This window comes from Natrix helvetica, assembly GCF_964273705.1.
Source record: "Natrix helvetica genome assembly, chromosome: 2".
NCBI lineage: Eukaryota > Metazoa > Chordata > Lepidosauria > Squamata > Natricidae > Natrix > Natrix helvetica.
The window spans coordinates 209054030-209066646 of NC_138552.1; positions in this window are offsets into that span (position 1 = coordinate 209054030).

Consider the following 12617-nt stretch of genomic DNA (forward strand, 5'->3'; position numbering starts at 1 on the left):
AACCATGTAATTGGTCCTTTCCAGGTGATGTCCAATTCTTTACTTTTTTTACTCGATTTTTGACCATCTCAGTTGTTATTTCTAATACTTGCATTTGTTTGTTGCCAATGCTTTTCTCAAAGTCATGTATCCATTTTGCTTCCTTATTGTAGTCCTTTGCATTTTCCCACAATTCTTTCCAGAATTCAACTGTGGCCTGCTTTTCTGGTTTTTGACTTTTGGTGTCATCATTCACATTAAGAGTTTGATAAAAACGCCGTTGGTCTGATCGAAATTGCTGATTTTGTTTGTATTGGATGATTCGTGCCTCATATCTTTCAATTTTCCTAGCTGTTGCTGTTATCTGCTGTTTTACAATCTCTACAGCTTCATTGATGTTTCTTGTATCCAATCTATACCTTCTGAATAGCTGATCTATAATTTTGTTGTTTCTAAGTCGTTGCTCACGCATGTTCTTCAAATTGCTAGCATCTGCCCTTAATTTTTTGACTTTTTGTTCCAATCGGATTTTCCACTTTGGCTTTGATGCTTTTTCTGTTGTGTAACTAGGTGCTTTGATTTTAATGCCTAGTTCATTAGTGACTATTGCGGCTACACTGTACATTAACTGGTTCGTTTCCAAGATGGATCCCGATTCAATTGTTGAAAGCACTGCATTAACCATTTTCATGATAGGGGCCAAAATTTTCTTAGGCACAGTTTTTAATGATGGTAAACGTTGCCGTTCCTTATTAAGCAGAAAATGCTCCATGATCTTGTCCTTCAATTCTTTTTGTTTCTGAGTTAGTTCATCAGTTGGTTCAGTGATAACTGGTTCTGGTGATAGTGTTGTTATTTCCTCCCCGACAGCTTCTTCTGGGAGTTCTACTACAATGCCTTTAGGTGTGTCTTGAGTATCAGTTATTTCTGCTTGTGATGTTGTTTTCTTAGTTTTGCAATTTGCTTGAATTTCCTCAAGTTCAACTTTTCCAGTAGAGTGGAGGGAGGGGTCACAGCAGGGTTAACACAGCCTGATTGGTCCATTTGACTGAGAGAAAACTTCTTAACCTTCGCCTTCTCCCGTTGGTTCCCAGTTTCCTCTCAGTCAAGGTCCAAGACACAGGTTTGGTTCCTAGTAAGAGAGTTTTATTGGGTTTTATTAGTCAGTGTTAGTGTTGTTGGCACTTTGAATTCGGATTTTTTTTTTTAGTTAAAAATTTTTTGTAGTGGTCCGCCTTGCAGGGCTGTTGTTTGGCTGCCCTCAGGAGGCTGAGATAGTCAGTGGGGGGGGGGCGCTTCCTCCCCCTCTCCTAAGGGATCGCTCCGGACTGGTGCCTGGGGTCTCGGGTGTGCCGGGCGATCCTGCGTGCTTTAAATTGTCTGTTTTAAAACTTTCTGGTGAGGCTCGCAGCGCGCTGGGGCTTTTCGGCGCGAAAGCGGCTTTTCGGCTTCTAATTTAAACCGCTAGCTTCCCGGGCCGGTTACAGCCCACGGCAGCAGCGCGGAATCGTTTTCTTGGTGTTGGAAGGCTCCTCGTGGCTTAGGAGCCCAGCAGTGATTTGGAGAGTTTTTTGGGAAAGGCGAGCTTGCAGCTGCAGGCATTAGCAATTAAGGGCGAGGTAAGCGGCCATTTTTAGGCGCGCTTTTGAAAGAACCGCCCAAAGAAGCCGGCGGCCATTTTGAGTCACGTGTTTGGGGCTTGCAACACGGAGAGGCTGTGAAAAACGTGGCAGTGCTGTTTGCAACTTTACCGGAGGCCCGGAGCAGGCGATTCTCACCAGCTGAAGGGCAATTCCTACCAAAAACTTCGTTCTGGAGCACGTGAGTGGGGATGGCAGATAGAACTGAGTCCCAGCAGGCCGCGCCAGCTCAGGCAGGCGAAGATCAGGTTGAGCCCACTCCCCCAGTTAGGCCTCGGGTTTCTAGGCCTTCAGCTGAGGACAGGCCTTCGAGAGCTCTGCAAAGGGATGAGCTCAGGCGATCCAGGGCCATAGAGAAGGTCATTGAAAGGGCTGAGAAGAGACAGGCCAGGGATCCTAGGCCCAGATCCAGATCCCCACACGCGGTGGCATCCTGCCCTCCCCCACCAGTGGCTAGGGGGTTCAGCCCTTCCTCTTCCTCTTCCTCTGCTTCCCCATGCAGATCTGATAGGAGTCAGGAGCGGGGGGCGCCTCGCTCTCCTTCTGCTTTCCCGGGGATTAGAGAAGAAGATAGGGGGGATCCATTGGAAGGTACCTCTGCAGGTCCAGTTAGGAGTAGGAGATCCAGCAGGGCCTATGTGGCACCAGACTATGATTCAGAAGGGGATGAGGAGGATCTCGAAAACCTCCCTGAGAATCTCAAAAGGCTTATTTCTGCAGCCATTTCTAGGGGCATTTCCCAAAGGGACAAACCTTATCACCACAGTCGAGTTACTCCCTTTAGTAGGTCCAGATCTAGGGCTTCTTCGCCTTCCCTCATGAGTGAGGTCTCCTCTAGGGGGGAGGCACGGAGGGATGATTGGGGGTTTTCTGAGGAGGAGGATGCGGCTCCTGAGCCGCCTCGCTCTTCCAATCTTTTCCTCCAGGCCATGTTCAAACCATTGCTTAAGAAGGCTAGGAGGACCACCAAGGTGGGCACGGGGGACCCCACGGTCCCACCGCCCACGGATCCGGACATGGTCATGTTCTCAGCGACGGCCACCAATAAGGAGGAGATTCCTGCCCCTCCTCTTTTCTTAGAGGTAGCTACTAGCCAATGGGCCCGTCCTTCTAACTTTTCCCCACCTGGCAGCAACGACCATCGCGCCTACAACATGGAAAAGTCTTTTGTGCAGGCTATTCAGCTTCCGGTTATAGATCAGCCCATAGCAGCTTTAGTCTCCTCTTCTCCAGTAGTCTCGGGGGACGCGGCTGACAAACTTAAGGCAGAGGACAAGAGGGCGGAGCTCACATTACGTAAAAATTTTAAGGCCTCAGCATGGGCGGTGCGGGCAGCGGCTGCTGCCTCGTACTTTAATCGCACTACGGTCATGTGGCTCCGCCAGCTCCAGGAGCGCATTCCGATCCAGGAGGAGCGCGTACACCAGGATTTGGCTAAAATAATGGCAGCGTGTCAGTATTCGGCTGATGCGACCCTAGACGCAGTTAGATTTGGTTCAAGTGCTTTGGCCACCTCTGTGGCCTCTCGTAGACTTTTGTGGCTCAGGAACTGGCAAATGGACTATAAAGCCAAGTGGGACCTAGTAGCTGCCCCCTTTGAGGGTCCAAATTTGTTCGGGGCTTCCTTAGACCCGATTTTGGTGGAAAACAAAGATAAAAAGAAAGTTATGCCTACATCCACCAAGAAGGCGGAGTCCCGTAGTCATCCCTATCGCAGGCCCCAGTTCAAGTCTTATGACAGGGATCAGGACCAGCGATACCAACCGTACAGGCAGGACAGGTCATTCAATAGACAGAGTTTTCAGGACCGTTCTAGATATCAGCCGCAGTCCAAGCGGCCCTTTCGTGGGGGGGGCGGCCGCCCCTTCCGCAGAGGGAAATGACTCGAACCCGAGTCATCCCATCGGAGGCCGCCTGGCACTGTATGCGGACGAGTGGGATCGGATCACGTCAGACGGTTGGGTCAGGGCGACCGTTCGCCACGGCCTAAGGTTAGAATTCCTCTCCAAACCCCCAAGTTTTTTCAAAGTTTTTCCCCCGGCTCGGGACCCGAAGCGGCGGCGTCTCATGGACCTCGCGGTCGCCCATCTTCTAGAAATCAGGGCAGTGGAGGTCGTTCCGGAGCCGGAGAGGGGTCTGGGCTACTACTCCCATCTGTTCGTAGTTCCAAAATCCTCGGGGGGTTGGAGGGCAATCCTCAACCTGAAACGCCTAAACCGCTACCTAGTATACAGGCGGTTCAAGATGGCGTCCCTGAAATCCATTCTGCAGGGCATTCGGAAGGGGGATTACATGGCCTCAGTAGATTTGACGGAGGCCTATCTCCACGTCCCCATCCTTCAGTCTCACCGGCGTTATCTCAGGTTCTCTCACCGGGGCAGGCATTACCAGTACCGGGCTCTCCCGTTTGGTCTGGCCTCAGCTCCGCGGACGTTCACCAAGGTCCTGGCAGCACTGGCGGCTTACCTGCGTTCCATTCCGGTGAGACTTCAGTGCTACTTGGACGACGTCCTCGTTCAGGCAGGGTCCCTCCCCAGAGCCAAGTCGGATCTTCGGCTGACGATCCGTTGGCTTCAGGCGTTGGGGTTTTCAGTGAACTTTCCCAAGAGCCACCTGTCCCCATCCAGGCAGATCCTACACCTAGGGACAGTGATAGACTCCGAGTCAGGGAGGGTCCGCCTGTCTCCAGAACGCTTGTCCAGCCTACGCCAGCTGGTCTCCTCCGTACAAAAAAGACGGTCTGTTTCCATCCTGACCTTGTCTCAACTCCTGGGGAAGATGGTCTCTTGCATAGGGATAGTGCCCTGGGCCCGGCTCCACCTGCGACCTCTCCAGTGGGCCTTGATCCCGGTCCAGAGGAGGATGATGAGCAACTCCTTGCGGCCAGTTCCTCTACCGGTGGAGGTGAGACTCTCGTTTCGGTGGTGGTTGTCCCCAGCGCTACAACAGGGGGCTTGTTTTTGGGAGCCCGAGAGAGTCACAGTGACGACGGATGCCAGCCTCTTCGGCTGGGGGGCCGTGATGGACTCCGACATGACCCAGGGACGTTGGTCTGCCTCGGATCTCCGCCACAACATCAATTGGCTGGAGTTGAAAGCCGCACGGCTTGCCCTACGGACTTTTCGTCATCACCTGCGGGGGCGCCATGTCCTCCTGCTTACGGACAATGTGGCGACGAAGGCCCATGTCAATCGCCAGGGGGGCACCCACTCACGTTCTCTCTGGAGAGAGGCGCAGTCGTTGGGCTTGTGGGCGGAGAGACACTTGGCCTCCATAGTGGCGGAGCACATCTCAGGAGTGTCCAATCTTCAGGCGGATTGGCTGAGTCGCACAACCCTAGACGATGGCGAGTGGCAACTGGGCCCGGAGTTGTTTCGGAAGATATGCAGCAGGTTCGGCACACCTCGGGTGGATCTGTTCGCCTCCCCCGACAACGCTCAGCTGCCCCGGTTCTTTACCCGGTTCCAGTCTCCGTCGGCGGAAGGAGCGGATGCTCTCAGGAGCCGGTGGCCCCCGGGCCTCCTTTATGCCTTTCCTCCCCTTCCCCTCGTTCCCCGTACGATAGGGAAGATAGTCACAGAGAGGGCTCTCGTTATTCTGTTAGCACCATACTGGCCGAGGAGACCCTGGTTCGCGGACCTGGTCCAGCTGTCGGTAGCAGACCCCTGGAGGATTCCCCCGGGGGAGGTCGTTCTGCGTCAGGGGGCTTTACATCACCCAGGGCCTCAGTGGCTTCATCTGACCGCCTGGCTCTTGAACGGAGGATCCTGAGGGGGCAGAGACTTTCGTCGGGAGTTATAGCCACCTTAGAGGCGTCTAGGAGGCCGTCCACGGTTAGGATTTACAATGCCACATGGAAAGCGTTTGCGAAGTGGTGTATTCCTTTGGGGTTGGATCCTTCTAGGGCTACCGTCCCAAACGTGTTGGAGTTCCTCCAGAAGGGGTTGGAGGACGGCTTGTCGCATAATACGCTCCGGCGTCAAGTGGCGGCCTTGGCCACCATTCTGGGGGGGGAGGGTTCCCCCATCCTTTCCCGTTCTCCCCTGATTAAGCGTTTTCTGAAGGGGGCGGCTAACATCCGTCCGCCTCCGGTTCATAGGTTTCCAACCTGGGATCTGACCCTGGTTCTCCAGGCTCTGACGAGCTCCCCGTTCGAACCACTTAGGACGGTACACATGCGTCTGCTTACCCTTAAGGTGGTGTTTTTAGTGGCCATTACATCGGCCAGGCGCATTTCAGAGTTGGGGGCCCTTTCTTCACGCAGTGACCTGTGTGTAATACACCAGGACAGGGTGGTCCTTCGCTTGGATCCTTCGTTCATTCCGAAGGTGAATTCACAGTTTCACAGGGCCCAGGAGGTCGTGCTCCCGAATTTTTGTCCCAATCCCTCGAGAGAGCGGGAGTTGGTGTGGCATAAGCTGGATGTTCGCCGGGCTGTTCGCATTTACCTAAAGCGAACTGAGGGCATTAGGAGGACGGAAGCGTTATTTGTTTCCTTTCGTCCAGGCTCGTTAGGATGTAAGGTGTCTTCTTCCACCATCGGACGATGGATTAGGTTGGCCATAGTTGAGGCTTACGGGGCTTCTGGGAAGACTCCCCCATCGGGGATCACTGCGCACTCCACCCGCAGTGCCGCTACTTCGGCGGCCTGGGCCACCAGGGCACCTTTCGAGGATATTTGTAGGGCGGCTGCCTGGGCTTCCCCCACACCTTTTATTAGGCACTATCGTTTGGATGCTTATGCCTCGGCTGAGGCATCTTTTGGCCGGAGGGTCCTTCAGAGGGTGGTGGCCGATTCCTCACCTGGGACCCAGTCTGCCCGCCCGGGGACGTAGCGTGGGTATGTCCCTGCTGTGACCCCTCCCTCCACTCTACTGGAAAAAGAACGTTGGTCTTACCTGAACGTTTTTTTCTGGAGTAGTGGAGGGAGGGGTCACATTTCCCGCCCTAGTTGGTTAGTTAGACTGGGTCTGGGAGGTGTAGAATCGGGAGGCCCCGGGGGGGCTTGTTCTTGTTTGTGTTTGACTTGCAGTTGCTGGCCGTGACATCGCGGAAACTGGGAACCAACGGGAGAAGGCGAAGGTTAAGAAGTTTTCTCTCAGTCAAATGGACCAATCAGGCTGTGTTAACCCTGCTGTGACCCCTCCCTCCACTACTCCAGAAAAAAACGTTCAGGTAAGACCAACGTTCTTTCACTAAACACTTTATTCCGTGTAATAAATCGCCTTTGATCTGCAAGTCGTTGTTCACTAACATTTGAATCTGGATGTTGTTGTTTCCATAATTCATACATTCGCTTTAAATGACCTCTTTTCCCAGCCTCTGAGTTGTAATAACAGGCCATTATGGCACGGTTTTCATCTGCACTATATTTTTGTCGTTTTGTTGGCTGGTCCACTTGTAGCCCACTTGTCGACGGATGTCCAGGGACCTCAACATCCGCCGCGGCCCTTGTTAACCCGCGCGACGACCGATGCGGTATAGAATTTTTATTTGTTTCTTTCACCATGTTATATGGGTTGGCGTTTTTTTTTTTTTATGGGGCCAGGTTGCCAACCTGACCCCAACCCTCCTCCTTTCTCATCCGGGCTTGGGACCGGCAATGGCGGAGTTAAAGATTATTATTATTATTATTATTATTATTATTATTATTATTATTATTATTATTATTATTATTATTATTATTATTATTATTCACACCTACTATTTGGCTTCCAGGTATAATTCAATTGGAGTGACTGGATCAGCTATTCTGGATGTCCAAAACTCATGTTTAAAAAACAGTTGCTACAAGCTCCATTTCCTGTTTATAGTTTGTGTTGTATTTGTGATCTTAGAATCTTTACTTGAAAATTTAATTTTAAGAAATCTTCCATTAAAATCAGTACCCTTAGTAAGCTTTCCGGAAATTGTGCCTACTATCTTTTAAAGGTGTTTGAACTGCAAAATGACTATAATCCATAGGATACTGATGTTCCCTATAGCATTTGCATGTAAAATGAAATATTTTATCATACCATTCATATAAGATTCCTGAACTATTTCTATATACTCTTGGGTTTCCACCCATGGGCTTTAGCAGTGCTATTTTAGTAACTTGAAATCTATATATAGAAAAAAGTGGTATATTTAAATACTATGCATAATTTTGTCTTAAAAACAGAAACCTTTGAAAAAATGTAGTTATAAAACAAAATGACATTGTATAAAAACCAAATTTGAAGGATTTCATTTTGGTTTCTTACTAAGCAAATGACTAATGTCTCTCCTGGCACAGAAACCCTGTAATTGCAGAATGTAGCTTGTTTAAATACCAGTCTTGTTTCTTGTAAAGCTTGGAGACCAGGATATCCTAGATGCACATATTTTAAACTAATGCATTCTTTTTTGTTTTGTTTTTAACTTTAAACATGTTCTCAGATTTCTGCAGTAGGGTTTTTAGTTAAGAAAACTAAGTTGTGCCCTTCAGTGTTTGTAGATTGCATCCGGGTTAAAAAAAGAGATTTCCTTTCTTTATTTAAAGATAAACTGCATAAAGCCCTTAAAATGTACAGTGGTTACTAAAGATATGAACTACCTTGTATTGAGTCCATGTAATGTAAGATAGGGGATGCGGTGGCTCAGTGGCTAAGATACTGAGCTTGTCAATCAGAAAAGGTCAGCAGTTCAGTGGTTCAAATCCCTAGCACCGCGTAACGGAGTGAGCTCCCATTACTTGTCTCAGCTTCTGCCAACCTAGCAGTTCAAAAGCATGTAAAAATGCAAGTAGAAAAATAGGAACCACTTTTGGTGGAAAGGAAACAGAGTTCCGTGTGCCTTCAGTGTTTAGTCATGCTGGCCACATGACCAGGGAGACTTCTTCGGACAGTGCTGACTCTTCGACTTTGAAGCGGAGATTAGCACCGCCCCTAGAGTTGGAAACGACTAGCACATATGTGCGAGGGGAACCTTTATCTTTACCTTAATGTAAGATATCTGCTGTGGCTGGTCACAATTCCTAGAATGAGCCACGACACCTTTTTGCTGCTAAGGACTATAATTTCTGTAGTGTTGTTTTTAGTGACTGAGCTATCATATTTTGGAAGGGAGTGTCAGAGGAAGGTGGTGTGAATGCTAATTCTTTTGAAAATTACTGAGTTTCAGCAATGATAGTAATCTGATTCTGGGAGGTTCTAGGCAACGGCCCCCAACCTTTTGGGCAACAGGGGACAGTTCCGTGGAAAGAGGTTTTTCAGAGGACCGGAGGGGGTGTGGTTTTAGCATGCTACCTTCACCCCGCGAACGGAGCTTGGCTGTTTGCACAGACTGGTTTCTGGCATGCTGCGGACTAGTGCCGGTCCATGGACCAGGGGTTGGGGACCCTATTCTAGGGTATAAGAAAATCAGGTCAAGAGACCACTCAAAGGCAGTAACCATCCATGCTCTAGGATTTCCTAATTGTAATATGAGATCTCTAAACTAAAGATGAGTTGCATTTATCTCTTGATCCACAACTGAGATCAGAACCTCTGTTGCTAAGTGATGTGGTTGTTAAGCGAGTCATACAATTTTACAACCTTTTTTGCAGTGGTTGTTCAGCAAATCTGGTTTCTCCCGTTGCCTTATCTCAGAGAGCCTTCTAGGAAGGTTATAAGTGGCTATCAACTGACCCTAGGATGCTGCAACTATTGCAAATACATACTAGTTGCAAGGTGCCTGAATTTTGATAATGAGGAACAGTCATAAGTCATTTTTTTCCAGTGTTGCCATAACTTTGAATGGTTGTTAACGAAATGGTCATATATTGAGGACTACCTGAATTTTTGAAGCAGAAGCATTTTGCAACTTGTAGGTTTCTTAATAAGACTAGAGAGTTGCAAAGGAAAACTTGCACTTTCTCTTCTTGAAAACTGAGTCTTGACGATGGAATTATTCATGTAATATTCATGTGTTTGAAAATGCATAATTTAATTAAAATTGCAGACTAAATTGTTTAAATGCGTTGCTTGCACATACTTAAGAGACAATGATTTCTTAGATCCCCATTTACTTACATTTGGCACCCTGATTCTGTGTATTTTGTCTCATCTCCAACAGGCAGAGGTGGGTTGCTCCCGATTTGGCCCGGATCGGGCAAACTGGTAGTAGCGACAGCGGGATCCTCTGCCCACCCCCCAAGGGCTTCTTGCTTAGATATGAAAACTTTGGGCTCAATATTGGTCATAAGTTGAGGACTACCGTATGCACATTATAATGTGGCAATGCTAAGATTTGCAGATGTTGTTTTTAAATAAGTAAATCAGATGCACATAAAATGTTACATGTAATCTTGCTATAAAGTTGAATTTGACTTGTTTTGTAAGGAAGGGGTTTCAATAATTTTTTAAAAACATAGAATATGGCTGATTTTTGTTTGATAAAATAAATTTATATTCAGTTTGATAATTTTGATTAAAGTTAACATGAAGAAGGATGACTTATTTATTTTGCATTTAATTTGAAGAATATATTATAATATTTTTCTTAATGTAATTTAATAAAATCAAGCTTATTTAAGTCATGGAGGTTAAGGAAATAATTTGTGTTTGCTGCAGTAGCCGATAGACCACGGAACATCAATTCAGATAATGTTCCATTATGCAATATGAACAGTAAAAAAAATCCAATTTTTTTGGATGAGTCCATTACGCTATTTTTTTTAAAAAAAAAATCCCTGTGTGGATTTTCATTCCTAAAGACAAGTCCATATTAATTTAAGGAGCCAAATTCAGTTTTGAAACATTATCATGATAGATAATGAATACATCATGATATGAAAATCTGGCTGTAACAGTGCAAAGTGATAATAAAAGATGACTGGAATCTGGGCATATAAATTCTTTTTACCCATATTTTAAAACTAAAGTGAACTCTGAAAATAGACGATACTCTGGAAGAAAGACATTCAAGCTACTTTTCTTCTTTTGCCCAGAAAATTGCATGGATATAATCTATATCAGGGGTGTCAAACTCGATTTCTTTGAGGACTGCATCAGGGTTGTGTTTGACCTCAGAGTGCCAGGGTGGGCGTGGCCAAGGTAGGTATAGCCAGCTCAACGTCACTTGTGCCAGGGGCGCTTATGGCAGCCCAAGTGCTCTGCCACGAAAACAGACTCCCAAGCTCCGTTTTCTACCATGAAGGCCTCCTGCAACCCTATGCCAGAGAAAATGGAGCTCGGGAGGGCTGTGTGTCCCTTCTGAGCTCCGTTTTCGCTGGCAGAGACACCACGGGTCAGTCCTTTGCTGTTTCTAAGGCAGCCGTGCAGGCCAGATCTAAGCATCTCAGCGGCTGAATTTGGCCCCAAACCTTGAGTTTAACATCCCTGATCTATATCATTCACAATGGTTGAGTTTGACTTGAAGGCATTAACCTTTAGAATTATGAACCTGAATAATAATTCAGTTTTGTTTAAATGAAAAAGGAATCAAAAATAAGAATTAGCATGATGGGTTTTTTTTTAATGGGCAAAATCTCAGACAACTATCTCATAGTACCTGTTTTCATCCTTTTTTTATCTTTAGAGTTTCAGTAGTTCTTATAGTAGAGTACAGTACTTCTTGACTTATGATCATAATGGTCAGAAGTCATTACTTTCAGAAGTTGAGGAACTTACCGTATTTTTTTGAGTATAAGATGCACCTTCCCCCCTAAAATTTGAAAATTTGGGTGCGTCTTATGCACTGAATGTAGCTCCACCCACCCACTGCCCCCCCACCCTTTGGCCTCTGCCTTCCAGCAATTTACCTCCTTGCAGCAAACAGGGAAAATAACTATGCTTCCAGAAAGCACATTAATTTTAACAGCATCTATACAAGTATAGTCTGAAATGTAACACTACAAACAGTGTATATTGTCTGTACTGTTTGCTGTTTGTTGCAAGGAGGGAAATTGCTGAGAGGCAGAAGCAGATTCTCCCCCCCGCCTTGTTTTTTCTCCCCAAAAGCTAAGTGCGTCTTATACTTAGGAGCGTCTTATACTCCAAAAATATGGTACATGACAAAGTAATTTTTTATGGTAAGGGTTTTTCTTTTCTTTCCTCTAAAATGATAGAAATGGGAGGCAAAATGCTCCAATTTCCATTCTTATCCACAGACCTAAAATTACACTACTCAAATTCAGCAGCAAACCCACATTTCCCTCAATAACTAGCCCAAAATCAAACCTGCTATTCATGTTATACCCCCCATTCTCAGATATAAAACCCTCAATAATGCCACCACTTTCTTATTTAGAGTAATAGATTCTATTGGTAGAACTTGTAAAGGTTTTGTAATAATTGGCTCTTTGGGCCATCCACTGAAAGTTTTATGTATCTAAAATGCTACATGGAGCACCCTTTATTCTTGAATCTCTAATATGCATAACAGATGGGGCAATTGTGTTCCTGAATAATTTTGTCTTCTGAGTGTTGGTTGCCATTCCTCATCGCTTAACTAATTACCCGGTAACCATGGGGTTGCTCTTTGCACTTGGAGAGACTGAAATCCTGCCAAGAAAATACAGTAGCTACTAATGGTTCAGGCTACTTATTTTCAGTGCCCTCTGAATTATTTTTTCAATGTAAAAGTGGCTTTAAAAAGATGGCAGTATTGTTTTTGGAAAAAAAAATGTGAGCAGAAATTGCACACAATTTAAATTAGTCATATTTTCTTATTGAAGTTGGATTAAAAATACACTTACACTAAATAAACTCTGGGTTTATCACTCTGATTGTTTATCTTCTTATTAACGTGTCCTTTTTTGCTATAATTAAAATGTGGGCAGCTGTTCAATTTGTTTTTGCAGTGCATTTTAGGTGTATTTGTATATGGATTAAAGAGCTGTAAGTATTTTCGTAAATTTACTGAACACTGCAACATTTCTTTGATCAGGGTCTTTGCCGGAGTGAATCTTTTGACAGTAAGGTGTACAGCTCAGTTTTTATCAGTTTGTAAAAATAAAATAAAATATTTTTCACTTGTAATGGAATGAATATGTAT